Raw genomic sequence first — 13,445 nt, 5'->3', positions numbered from 1 at the left:
GGTGAGCCACCATGGCCGCTGCCGCCGCCTGCTCAGCAGTGAACCCCCACATCTCCCCAGGCTCTGGGGGTTCTGGCCTTGAGACCCCAGCACAGACTATGAGCACGTTCAGTTCTCAGACTCCTAGAGGAAGCATCCCCTCTGCCGACCAAGGGAGCAGCCACCTCTGAGACTCTTAGGGAAACTCGGGAGTTGGGGGCAAATGTCAGGCTAAGAGGCAGTAGCATTCAGAAACCCAGAGAGCCTGACTGCTGTGCTGGGGGCTCGGGTTCCAACTCTCCAAGGTCTCTCCTGGGTGCTGGCCTCAGTAGGTGGCCTCAGGGGGAAGGTGTCTTCCCCCACTAGGCCCCTAAGGCCCTGAGACTACTGCCTCATCTTCCTGAGCGTCTGCTTGCTACGTTTATGGTCATTAGGAACAGGCATGTGACGGAGCTTCTGTTGACTCATTCAAAAAAACACGAAGAAGAGACATTTCTGTAAAAGAAGTTGGGATTTGGCCTTCTTCCGAGCCCCCCTCCCAGCCTTCCCATCAGCCACCACGGCTCAGTCACCCCATCAGCGTCGGCATCTCCTGGTTCCACGGAGCATGAGGCTGGGTTTCCCTCAGCCACCTTCTCGCCTGGCTGCAAAATCTAGAAGCAAACAGGAAAGTTAAGCTCTGCCCCATGTCATAATGTCTTTATTGATCTGGTTGCATAAATTATTTTTTTTTTAATTCACTGAAATAAACTTTTAAAGGAACGAACCCGTGTGAGAGTCTCATGGGAAAGGGGAGGGAGGTGGGGGAGGGGGAGCAGAATGTGTTCTTGTCGTGGGAGAGACCTGCCACCTTGAGTACAACCCCACACTTACTGACGTGTGTTAGAGGAAGTGTCTGTGTGTGTGTGACAGAGGCAGAGCTGCAGGGACCTTGTGCTCCATATAGCTTTGCTGACTCCGGAGAAAATTTGGAGAAAGAGGCCGGAAGTAGGAAGATGCATCATTTTCCTCGGAAAGAAGTAGGCCTCCTGGATGAACCGCCTGGGGCTCGCTGACGACGGGTGTTCCCTCGCTGGAAGTTGTGCAGCTAAGTACAGGGTAGGTATACATGCTGCTCTCCAGCCCTGACGGGGACCCGGACCCAGCAGACCAGCTTCACCTCTGACAGCCGAGGCAGGGATGACACCTGCGGGGATTGCACTTTCTCCTTCCTGGAGGGAGGTCCGGGGTCCTTGTTTGGGGGAAGCCAGACTCAGAAAAGTGCCAGGCATTTCTAATCTGCAAGAGGGTGATGTCAAAGAATCACCATGGCAACGGAGAGTGTCCCTGGGATGTGTCACAACTAAGGATTATTTTCCCTCTTAAAATGGGGATGTAGGATCTCTAAGCAAATGGGTGATTTTTTTCTCTCTTTGACTTGACAAAGGTGGGATGGAACTGATGATGGCCAGCGCGAAGGTGAGAAGCCTGAGGTGCGGTCCAGGAGGGAGGGTGGGGAGCGAGCGTAGCTACCGCCTCCCAGGTGTGCTGGGGCTGAGCACACAGATACAGCAAGGCATGGGAGCGGCAGGTGAGGGGTTGGAAGCTGTCTGCAGGAATTCCTGTCCTCTGTACAGCTCAATCAGACAGACCCACAGTCAAAGGCCTGAGTACCCGTCACCCACCTCATGCAGGACACTGGGGACCTTGGAGAAGGTCGCAAATACTTGAGCCAGGGCCCTGGGCAAAGAGGGTAAAGCCCTGGGGTTGGGACAGACCTTCCTGAAAAGGGGATTTGGCCTAACTGCTAAGGAACAGGAGAAGAGTTTTCCCGACAGAGAAGAGGCAAGAGCGGGCATTTCGGGCTTTAGCGGCCACCCTGCGCAGAGGCCTGGTGCATGCAGGGTGGATTGCTTAGGGGAACAGGGAGGAAGTCAGTGCGGCCAGGGTGTGGGGTGTACGGCACAGAGAGGAGGGTGGCCAGGAGCACAGCACGAGGGCCCTGTGTCAGGCCACCTCGGAGTTGTGAGCAGATGAGTCGCTCTGCAGGAAGATCAGAAGAGAGATTCTGACCCCTGAGGACTCGCGATCAACGTGTGGAGATGAGCTGACGGAAGTCAGCAACTCCGAGCGGATCAGGGCCCAGGCGACTGTGCCAAAAGTTCAGAGCAAGGGAAGAGGAAGTGAGCCGAGCCTCTGAGTGGGAGACACCACTGCAGGAGGGACTGCCGCAGGGCGTCAGGGCAGCCCTTGTTTACCGGGGAGCGGATGTGTCCTCTCTGGAGAGCTACTGTTTCTGGTACACTTACCACGTGCCAGGAGCTGACCTTTGTTACCCCCGTGGAATCCCTGCCACATCCACGAAAAGCGCGACACATAGGCACTCTTCTATTATTTTAGAGATGACTAAGCTGAGGCACAGAGAGGTTAGGTAACTTAGCCAAGGCCACACAGCTAGCCACAACTGGGATCTCCCATCCACTGTGTTAAGATCACGCAGCTAGTGAGTGGCAGAGCGGAGACTCAAGCTCCAGGTTGTTTCCGGAGCCCATGTTTTTAACCCACAGTATATGGGTCTATCGGAGACCCATATCTGAGCCGGCAAGTTGGCTAGAGTTAGGCAGGCAGAGGTAGGGAGAAGGACCTGGAGAGCAGAGGGAAGTGCAGGGGCACATGGCAGAGCCTGGGAAGTGCTAGAGGGGCTGCTGGGCAACAGGGACAAGGAGGATGAGGGTGGTGGGTACTGCAGGAGAGGACGGCGAGTCCTCAAGGGTGTGGGGGTGGGGGGCATCCCAGGGGTCACTGGATGAGCGCCTGACCAAGGACTCGTTCTGTAATATGCAGGTTACCGAGAGCCAGCCTTGGCTTCATTTCTACCTGGCATCTCCAAAATCCTGGTCTGGGGTCTTTTTCTCTCAAACCACAGCTCTCTCCTGAATCTAAAACCCCAGGGCTCAAGAGCAACTCATGCTACAGAGCAAAGCAACTGTGGGTTTTCATTAAACCTTCTCGGCCCTGGACAGGGTGTGATTGTAGCAGCTTTGCTAATTGAACCCCCTGCCAGAGGAAGAGCACCCGCCCCAGCACCCCCATCCCCATGCTGGCTGGCCTGGAGGTGGGGGCAGAAATGCCCTGTGGGGCTGGCACCTGTGAACAGCTTCCTGCCTGCTTGGGCCTCTCTCTGCTCTAGGTCTTATTTTTAGAAAGAGAAGTTTGATTCTGTTAAGCCCAGAACCGAATGTTGAAGACAGGTTTTCTGTGCTCACCAGAGGGTGAGCAGCCTGGGTCTCGGGGCACCCAGAGTGAGAAGCGGTTCCGACTGTGTTCTCAGCACCCTGATAGTGCAGGGCATGCAGGGGGAGCAGGAAGGGAGAGGCAGATGGGCTCTGGGCCCGAGGGAAGGTGGGAAGAGAAGAAAAGCCACAGTCCTTCCGTCCCCAGGGGTCAGACCTTCTCAGGGAGGTGCTGGCCCTTGGGCGGAAGGCTGGGAGGGCGCAGGGCCTCGGGAAAGGTGCAGCCACTGGGGCTGGGCTCTGGGAGGGGGATGGGAAACTGTTACTCTGGGGCCCAAGGGAGTAGCAGGCCGAACATTAAGGGGCCTAAGCAGGCAGGCGAGGGAGAGAGCTGGAGAGAGGGGACCATGCAGAGGGCTGACATTGGAGGGTAGGTAGAGGCAGAGGCCTCAGTGGCACACTTCTGCCCCTCACCCTCATAGGCTGTTCCCAGGTTACAGGGAGGAAGGCCCTTTGCACCATAGGGCCTTGATTGGTTATGTGTCCTGGCCGGTTTTGACCAAAGAGGGCAGTGTGGTTCCATGGGACACTAACCGAGCGGTCTTGTTCTCCCTGAGGCAGGAGGGGCATTTCTCAGGCAAATACATTTAAGAAACCCAGTATTCAGCGAGTGGGTCCCTTAAGAAGTCTCTGTGAGGTGTCTCTGGGCCAGTCAGACCCTCGCGTACAATGACATCTCTGAAGGAGCATATGCCAGATGATGTTCCCGCAAGTTTTCTGGCCTTAGCTTAAGCCCTTTTTTTCCCCTAGGACACTGTGAGAGACAAATGCTCCAGGCAGCGTCGCTGGGGAAGCCCTGCTCTAAAGTCCTGTTGCAACGACCGTCTCCCCTGCCCCCTTCACACACGTAGCGCACCCTGTGTAACGTTACCAGGGAAGGTTCGTCTGTGCAGCAACCTTATCTAGGTCACAGGCAGAGATCACATCGTGTCACGTGGAGCTGCCCCAGCTCCTAAAACGGAGCTGTGGACGCATGAGATATTTCATAAGGACTGATGGCCTGGGTGATAAACCTTAGACCATGTAGTTTGCACTAGGGTTTATGACCTGGAGATCAGCTGTTTTGGACTCTGGCTGATTTGAACTCAAACGGGACCAAGAAAAGAAAAGAGAAAAGAAAGAGAAAGAAAGAAAGAAAGAAAGAAAGAAAGAAAGAAAGAAGAAAGAATAGAAAGAAAAAGAGAAAGAAAGAAAGAAAAGAAAGAAAAAGAGAGAAAGGAAAACAGTAAAGAAAAAGAAAAGAAAAGAGAAAAGAAAGGAAGGTAGGTTTGTTCCCAAACAGTTCCTACACCCCACAGCTGCCCCCTTCTTTCCCCGCCATTTCCCACGCCCCCCCCCCCTCCAGGACAACACGATTGCTCACTCAGCATCTCTGCAAATTGCTTTCCTAGGATTCCCCTCCTAACAGACTGCGCAGAATGAACCGTGAGAGACTATGGACTCTGAGAAACAAACTGAGGACTTCAGAGGGGAGGGGGGTGGGGGAATGGGATAGGCTGGTGATGGGTAGTAAGGAGGGCACGTATTGCATGGTGCACTGGGTGTTATACGCAACTAATGAATCATCGAACTTTACATCAGAAACCAAGGATGTACTGTATGGTGACTAACATAATGTAATAAAAAAAAAAAGAAGGAAAAGAAACAAGCTGACCCTAGATATCCTGAAACCTGGTAACACTCGCCACAGTTTGGCAAAATCCAGAATATGGGCTCCAGCCAGAAGGGGGTTGTTAATGAAGTACCGAAAGGACCTCAGACGCTCTGAGCTGATACCTATAGAATGGTGCCCATGGCCCAAATCCCAGTGGAATGTGAAGACCATCTGGAAGAAAAGGGAAAGGCTGGGGAAGGGGGTGGGGGGAGGTTCTTAAATAAACTCAGAGTTTCCTCCTGCAGCTCCATTGCCTCAAAAGGGCACCTGAAATTCCACTCACCAATCCTTCCTTCCCTTGTTTCGCCTCAGAAACCAGCACAGTGAAGTGAAAAGAACAAACATGGGTGTTCTGGACTTCAGAGAGACCTGGTTTTGAGCAAGTCATTTCGCTTCCAAGCCTATGGGGGTGTACACAGGACATTGTACTTCGCTCCCCGGCATCTGCTTTCCCCTTATGGAGCTGCAGCAGCATTTGGGGGCAGTTGACCCTAGTCAAGGTTGGGCCTGACTGGTCCAAGGACACCATTCCCCCGGTTGGTGATGGGTTCTGCATGAGCTCACACCGGATCTGGCCAAGAAGCTGGAAGGAAATGTCTGCTGAAGGCATGAGCCTGTCCCTCCCACATGAGTTGTGAAAAAAGAGGCTGCTGCTGACCACAGCAGAGCCAGGCCCAGGGTGGAGCCCAGCCCCAGGATGGACAGAGTGAAGACGAAGAAGCTATGTCTTTGGTGACACTGTCTGTTGGCGTGTCTAACTGTAATTCTTCCACAATTCCCCATCCCTAACCAATCCATTCCTGCCATGTCTAAACAGCTGAGTTAGACCTTCTGCCCACACCCAGTAGCTGACCCCAGACAGCAGTCATGGCAGAAAAGGCCCACAAGCGTTTGGCCATATAATAGGTGCTCAGCAAAATTTTGCTTCCCTTTTCCGTCACACTAACATAAAAGCAATCTTGAAATGTGGCCAAAGAAAACCCCATTTCTTCCCCTTTCAAGAATTAACTCGAGTGCTCTTCTGTGAGCCTAACATGGTGCCAGACTCATAGTAGGTCTTCAGTAAATATTTGAATGACTCATAACCCATGACACACTTCTAGAGTATGATGTGGGTAATGCCCGGATTTTGGTTTATGGCTTGCTTCATGGGGGCGGAAAAGATAACAGACAAATTTGTTGCAGAGGTCTGAGTCCTGTTTCTAGACTGTGGGAGGAACAACTGGAACACAAGTCTCCCCCGCCACCCCCACCCCCTGCCCCCTCCCCCACTTCCTCCACCCCCAGTCTCCATCCCTGCTCTCTCAGATAGACATCTGCCATTGGTAAGCTCAGGAGTCTGGCCAATCACCTACAAAGCAAACCATCTGAGAAATGTCTGGTATGCAGGGTATGCAGTGTGGTGTAGGCTTGTTTTTTTCTGTTCATCACTTGGCAAGGAAATCCTTCACTATTTTGTCTGGAGGCATTAGCATGGAGCGAGGGAGCGGGAGGTAGGGGGGAAGAGAAGGACAGTGCTCCCTCTTCTTCAGCTCCTAGGACTGCATGGCACAATCCTTCACCTGCTTCCCCCAACCCCTACCCCACCCCCCAGGCGCCCCAATAGAAGGCAAAATGAAACAGAAGTAGGGGTAGCAGCAGGGGAAGACATTTCCCTGGGGAGGAGAGTAACGAGCCGCTACAGGGGAGGCCAGGGCAGGGAGGAGGCCGAGCCATTGCAGGGCACAGATCAGTGTACTTCGCCTTTAGTGTCTAGCTCCTTAGCTTTGTGCAGGGGACCAAATCCGGGCTGGGAGTCATGAGACCTGGTTCGAGTTCTGGCTGGGTGATCTGGGCACATTTCTTGACTTCAGGGAATGTCTTTATTTTCATGAGGGAACGGGCCGTCCATCTTCCGCCGTGACTCCAACCGGGTCTGGATGGCGGACATCCCTGATGTTTGACAGCTACCAATTTTGAATATTAATTATATACGAGGAGCTCTTCTACGTACTTTATAAGTACATTTTCTTCATTAGAGCTAACACTCATTAAGTGCTGGCAGTATGCCAGTCACAGTTCTAAGAACTTTATTTATATTGCTTCATGTTGTCCTCACTACAAACCTACAGGGTAGATACTAACCCCATTTTAGAGATGGGAAAGTTGAGGCACAATAAAGCCAAATACTTCCTCCAAGTTCACACAGCTGAAGAAGAGCAGCTTCAAGAAGTGAATCCAGGTTGCCTGGCTCAGAAACGTACCCTCAAACACTGTGGTCTATTGTTATTCATTACTCATTTTTCATTTAAAAAAAAATGGGAGTATTATCTCCATTTTATGGATAATGAAACTGAGAGTGAGAGAAGTCATGCCGTTCTCCACAGTCTTCACATGGAAGAACCAAGAGCCAAACCTAGATGTGTCATTCAAAGCTTTTCCACCACTGTGGACTACCTCTCAATAGACATCCACGGACAGAAGACTCTTCAGACTCCCAGGGAAACCACTGCAGCTGGGTGGGTCCGATCTTGGAAGTCCCGTTTGTAAGCATGATGGGGGTGTCTAAATATAATTTGCAACAAAGTCAAAAAACAGGACTCCTATAAATATGTGGCGAACATGTGTCACAGATTTATTTAACTTATTAATGAAGGAACCAATAGAATGGCAAGGTTCATTCAAAAAATACAGGAAACCCTTAAGCATCACTGAAAGAATGCTGGGATAAGAGTGCCAAATTGCTTACAAGATTGATTACCTATAAGGCAACAGAAGTATAGCCTTTGGGTTGTGACCTATTCTACCTGACAAAACCATGGCACTTCTATGAGATAAGAGTCGTGTGCATGACTGTTGGTCTCCTCCAATTTCACATAAGACAGTGTCCCAATTGCTAGTAAATAGAAGGTCAAAATAAAGGAATGTATCCCTAGAGAACAAGATGATCCTCCAAAGGCTCTGTTAGAACATACCCCAGGTAGTCATTCGTTTGCCTAACTCCAAGTTTTGGATACTGTGTCTAAACACGGGGCAGTGAGCTGATGAGCCCCCAAGGCTGTTGTAACATCATGTTGTAAAGCATGGTGTTTGGGATTGGGAGACCACCGGGTTCAAATTGTGGCCCCGCCATTTTGCACGCCTGTGCAAATCTCTATACCCTGAGCCATAGTTTCATCATCTGTAAGGATTTTTTTTTTTTAATTAGGATAACAGTATTCTCTCTTCAACCTCACAGAATTTGGGCACGAACTCATAAGAGTGAATACAGCAGGACTGGGTGCGTTATTCTTCTGGCTTCTGATTCAAGGGGAACCGGCCACTATCACCAGAAGTCCCTGATGGCAAACTTCTAATATGGCGGGATACGTCGCTCAGTGCTGAGCTCTCTCCGATGCACAGGTGCCTCCAGTGAGTATGTGCCACCCGCAGACCGAGCCAGCAAAACAAGTCTGGCAAAGACTCTGGAGCCCTGAGTCATGTGAAGGAGTCAGAACTGTTGTGAGGGTGCTTTTGACAATGAAGCTTTGCAGAGAGATGCAGTGACCCTGAGTCATTTCACCAACCACCCTGGCGCGAGCCCAGAAGGAGACCTCTGTCACAGTCTTCACCAGGGTTTGGCGAACTTCTCCCCCAGACGGCAGACACTGTATCCTGGGCAGGCCACGTACAGCCTCTGTGGTTGTATATTCTTTGTTTTCATTTTTATTTTCGTTGTTTAGAACCTTTTTTTTCTTCCTCTTCAAATTTTTTAAGGGGTAAAAGTTATTCTTGGCTTCCTGGCTGTATTAGAATAAGCAGCAGCCTGAGTTTGGCCCGAGGGCCAGAGATTGCCGACCCAGATGTCGCGGCCTGGGAGTGGAGAGAACTGCCCCCGCATCCTGCACTCTCCACCTTCCAGCTGTGTGAGCTCAGGCCAGCGTCCTCACCCCTCTGAGCCTCCGTGTCCTCGGTGACGACTTTCTTTTACGAAATACCTGCGGCTCACGTTCTGCCTTGCCGAGCACCCAGGAGTGTTTGTGAGGCTAAATAAAATAAAGGCCCTGGTACATGAAACGCATGTGGCTTACGGCTGGTCTGCTCTTGCTGGAAACCGACGGTACCTGGGGCTGCCCTGGGCAGGGGCCACGAAAGCCATTCGTGTTCCATGTCCACAAAAGTTCCACAACGATGGCCTGGCCTTGGGCAGGGCGGCGTGACAACACCCCAAGGACGTGTATTCAGTGTGTCCACGGTGGGTCCTATATTTGTTCAAGGCGTCCTCTCTGAGTCTGACCTGCAGCCAAGGCTGGTAGCCTCCAGAGCCGCATCCCACTCCTCGTGGTCTGAAAACTGCTGCCCATTGTGCCTCTGGTGGCCTCGGCGCCCCCCACCCCGGTGCCCACCGAGCCTGGGGACCTTCAAAGCAAAGCCACTTCCCCAGTCAGCTAAGGGTGAGACTCGAGCCCGGGCCGTCAGCTTGGAAGACTGTTTACGTCCAAATCAGTAACCCATGGTTCTCTGAGAGAACGGGGAAGGTAAGCGGGGAGGTGATCAGATCTACTGTGACTACCCCGGGAAAGGAAGCTGGCAGCCCCGAGCAAGGCCTGCTGCAGGCCTGTTGTCTGCCACGTGCATTCTCGCTGGCCCCGTTGACAGACACACAGACACTGAGGCCCAGGAGGTCCCCCGGCCGGCTCGAGCCACACGCTTAATCCACAGTTTTGATCAAGAGAGAGAGAAAGGCAGTGGTCTCCAGTGAGGCTGGTTTCTCCTGCCATTACCCTCCTGTCATCCTACCAACACTTCCCTTTATGGCGCTTTCCTGTGGCCGGAGGATCAGAATGCTGCAACATTTATGGTAAAATCTCCAAGGGGTTTTTTGTTTTTAATCTCTAAGGCTGATGATTAACTCTTATTAAGAAACAAATTCCTGCTCCCATCATGGGGATTACACCCTGGAGCAGTTCTGAGCTGGACTCACCCAGGTTGTCACTAATTCTCTGCTTTATCCCCAGGTTGTTCCTGAAAAGACTGGATTTAAAAAAAAAATCATTACATGATTTAACATCATTTAAAGGGAATTTCTGTGTGTGGGGGGTAAGGTTTTTTGTTTGGTTGGTTTGGGGTTTTTTTTGTAAACAGGAGAATTCTTCTGCAAAGAAAATAATGTGGTTTGCAAATTTGGATTTTGGCATATTTGGTTTTCTTGATTATGTCTGTAACTTCGGCTACTGTTTCTTTAGTGACAGGTCCTGAACTCCCACAGATGGAGTTTGTACTGTGTGAAAATGGACTCTTTAGTACATAAGATGAAAGCAGAAAATCTCTCCTCATCACCACTGTGCCAGCCACCATTCGACCACATCACATAGGCTATCCCGTTTGCTACTCTAGAAAATTCTACGACATGGGTGGTGCTGTCCCCATTTTGTAGATAAAGAGACTGAGGTGAAAGCAAAGGGGTAGACATGGCCCAGCTTTGCCTGACTCCAGGGCAAGCGCTCTTGATCCAAAAGCAGGAGATTTTTCTATCTTTGAAAAACCAAGACAGAAGAACTCCATCCTCCACCCCTGCATCCCCTCGCCCCAAATACCTTAGTCAATGCGGATTCTGGGTTGACGTGAGAACAGTTTACACTAACCCTGTGTTCCTTCTGTACTTCGAGAGAAGGAGCTGGGCTGAACACACAGAGAACACCCGCGTGGCCAGCATCCCCCGAGCAACCGGAGGCCTCACTGGTCTGGGTCCGTCAGATCTTCACCGAAGCCCAGGGAGTCTACGAAAAGGAGTGTGTGTGGTTTAGACGTGTCCAAACTTCCCCTGAGCCCCGGCACTGCACTCGCCGGCTGAGTCTCATGCCTGCTTCGTACAGAGACCAGGAGGGATGCAGCTGTCCTTGCCTTGAAGGGACCCCTCGTAATCATGATTTCCTGAGCAGCGGATGCTCTCCCAAGGCCGCTTCCGCCTCCACCCCATGCGTTCCCTGTGAACCTGGAAGGACATTTTTCCAATGAAATTTCTTTTTTTTTTTTTAAAGATTTTATTTATTTATTCGACAGAGATAGAGACAGCCAGCGAGAGAGGGAACACAGCAGGGGGAGTGGGAGAGGAAGAAGCAGGCTCCCAGCAGAGGAGCCTGATGTGGGGCTCCATCCCATAACACCAGGACCACGCCCTGAGCCGAAGGCAGACGCTTAACCGCTGTGCCACCCAGACGCCCCTCAAATGAAATTTCTGATCCAGATGCTGACCTGAGCACTTCAGTCCGTCTCAGGTGAGTTTCTGTTGCTTGCCACCAAGTAAGTCCTGAGCAATGAAGTACTTACACAGAGCCTTGCCTTGCAAATGGCAAGTCTGCCAGAGCTGTCCCTGTGTGTGGTGGTTGGTACTGTCTTCGCCTGTTTCCCGAGTGCCTGCCGCTCTGGTGCCCCACGACGCAAGTTTGTAGCAGCCTTCCAGTCTTGCCGTCAGGTTTAGCTCCTGTGGGGTACCGGTGGGGCTGATACACGCACAGGCCCTGGGGACAGGAGAGACAGAAGTGACTACTGTTGACAGGGTGCCTGCCGTGTGCTTGGAACTGACCCAGGAATCAGTAAGCCTCTCAAGGGGCAGGAAGTTTGGTCGGAACGGGGAAAATCATGGAAGACTTTCCAGGAAGGTTTATGTAGTCATCTAACAAATACTGAAAAGAGCAAACAAGTATCGCACTGACAAGAGCAGGGACTCCGAGTCAGAGGACCAGTCTTCCTGACCCTGGCTCTGACACCCTCTCTGAGATTCCGCCTCCCCAGCTACAAGATGGGCGATTTGGACTCGATGGGCGGTTCTCACACTGAATTTTCTTGGAGTCCAGGGTTTCCCTCCACGGCAGGCACAGAAGAGCTGCTTGCATCTGCCATTTGTACTGGGGCTCCACGTGTATGTCCGTTGGGGAACGTGCTCTGCTGCTCTAGGAAGGCTTAAAATCCGAGCCGTCTTCAGGTCCCTGCAGCCTGTCCACCTGGGGAAATGTGTGCCAGGCACTGTATTGTCTGCCAAGCAAGTGCCCAGGTGGGGACCGTGTGCTCTGAGCACACACAGGCAGAGAGGGAGACCAGGGGAGAGGCTCCCTGGACGTGTGGGGGCTCTTCCCTCCCAGGGAATCCCTCCAGGCCCACACCTGCCTGAGCAGAGGGCATGTCCCTCGGGCGGGGGTAGGACCCCGTGAAAGAGTAGCTGTTGGCCAGGAATCAGGTGTCTGGACTTCCATTCTGGTCTTGGCTCTGTCCCTTCCTCTCTGTGATTTGGGTAGGCTTTTAAAACCGCCTGAGTCTCATTCTCTTGAGTCATGAGCTCCTTTGGAAAGTGTAATAGATGGGAGACACGAGAGTGGACACACAAATGTCAATGTCATTGTAAAAGGAAAATCAAAGTGGAAGAATGCATTTGAAGCCAACTGATTCCAGGCTATGGATCTGCACTTCTGGGCCCTGCCAAGAAACACCACCTGCTCAAGCAGGGGTACCCCAGCCTGAGGTGCTTTCTAAGTATGCTATCTTTTCTTCCTACATAGGGGTGCCGTGATGGTAACGCCCCTGGCAAACGCCCAGCATCCCAGCCCCGCTATGGTCCTTTCTGCTTGTATTCGGGGGTGGTAGCAAAATGGTTAAGAACGAGACTGCCTGTTCAAATCCTCCTCTGCCCCGTATTAGTCTTTGTGCCTCAGTTTCCCCACTTGCAAGAGAGGAATCAAACTAGTACCTATGTCAGGGGGTGTTGGTGAGATTTAAATGCAGAAGCCCACCTAAAAGGCCTGGCATAGTCGCTGGCCCATAGGAAGGGCTTGCTGCGGGCTAACTAACCACCATTATACTATCACATAATGTGCACTTGTCTGTCTACAGCAGCCTGTTTGGGGGCTCAGAAAGAGCACTGCAACAGAGGAACAGCTAATGTTTTCGTCCTGTCTGCGGCAAGTACTTTACATATATTAACTTACACAGTCCTCATACAACCCCGTGAGATACGACTTACCATTCCCAATTTCCACGTGAGGAGACCGGGCACAGAGAGGTTCAGTACATTCCCCAGAGGCACAGAGCTACGACATGGCAGAGTTAGGACTGGCAGTCTGAGTCTACCACCTTTAGTCTTTCTTCTGATAAATACTTACTTATCAGAATATTTACTGGATGATGCAGGCAATATATAACCAAGGAAAAACATGTGAAACTACAAGAAAGCACACTCATAAAAATCAACTTACCTCTACCACCCAGAGATGAACATTTGGTCAACCATCTTTTTCTGCATGTGCTGGGGCTGTGTTTATGCATGGGCCTAGTACTTGCAGAGTGAGATTATGTTGTAGATGCATTTTTTCTTTATCATAAGCACTGTTCTGGGTTGAACTGTGCCCCCCCCCCATTTATATGGTAAAGTTTTAACCCCCAACACCTCAGAATATGATCTTATTTAGAAATAGGATCCTTACAGCGGTAATCGGGTTGAAGTGAAGTCATTTGGGGGGGCCCTAATCCAGGATCACCTGTGTTATTATTACAAGGGAACTGTGGACACAGAGCTACGCATAGAGGGA

The sequence above is a fragment of the Ursus maritimus genome, unplaced genomic scaffold (genome assembly GCF_017311325.1).
Source record: "Ursus maritimus isolate PB19 unplaced genomic scaffold, ASM1731132v1 scaffold_35, whole genome shotgun sequence".
Classification (NCBI taxonomy): domain Eukaryota; kingdom Metazoa; phylum Chordata; class Mammalia; order Carnivora; family Ursidae; genus Ursus; species Ursus maritimus.
This window is presented reverse-complemented; position numbering follows the sequence as displayed.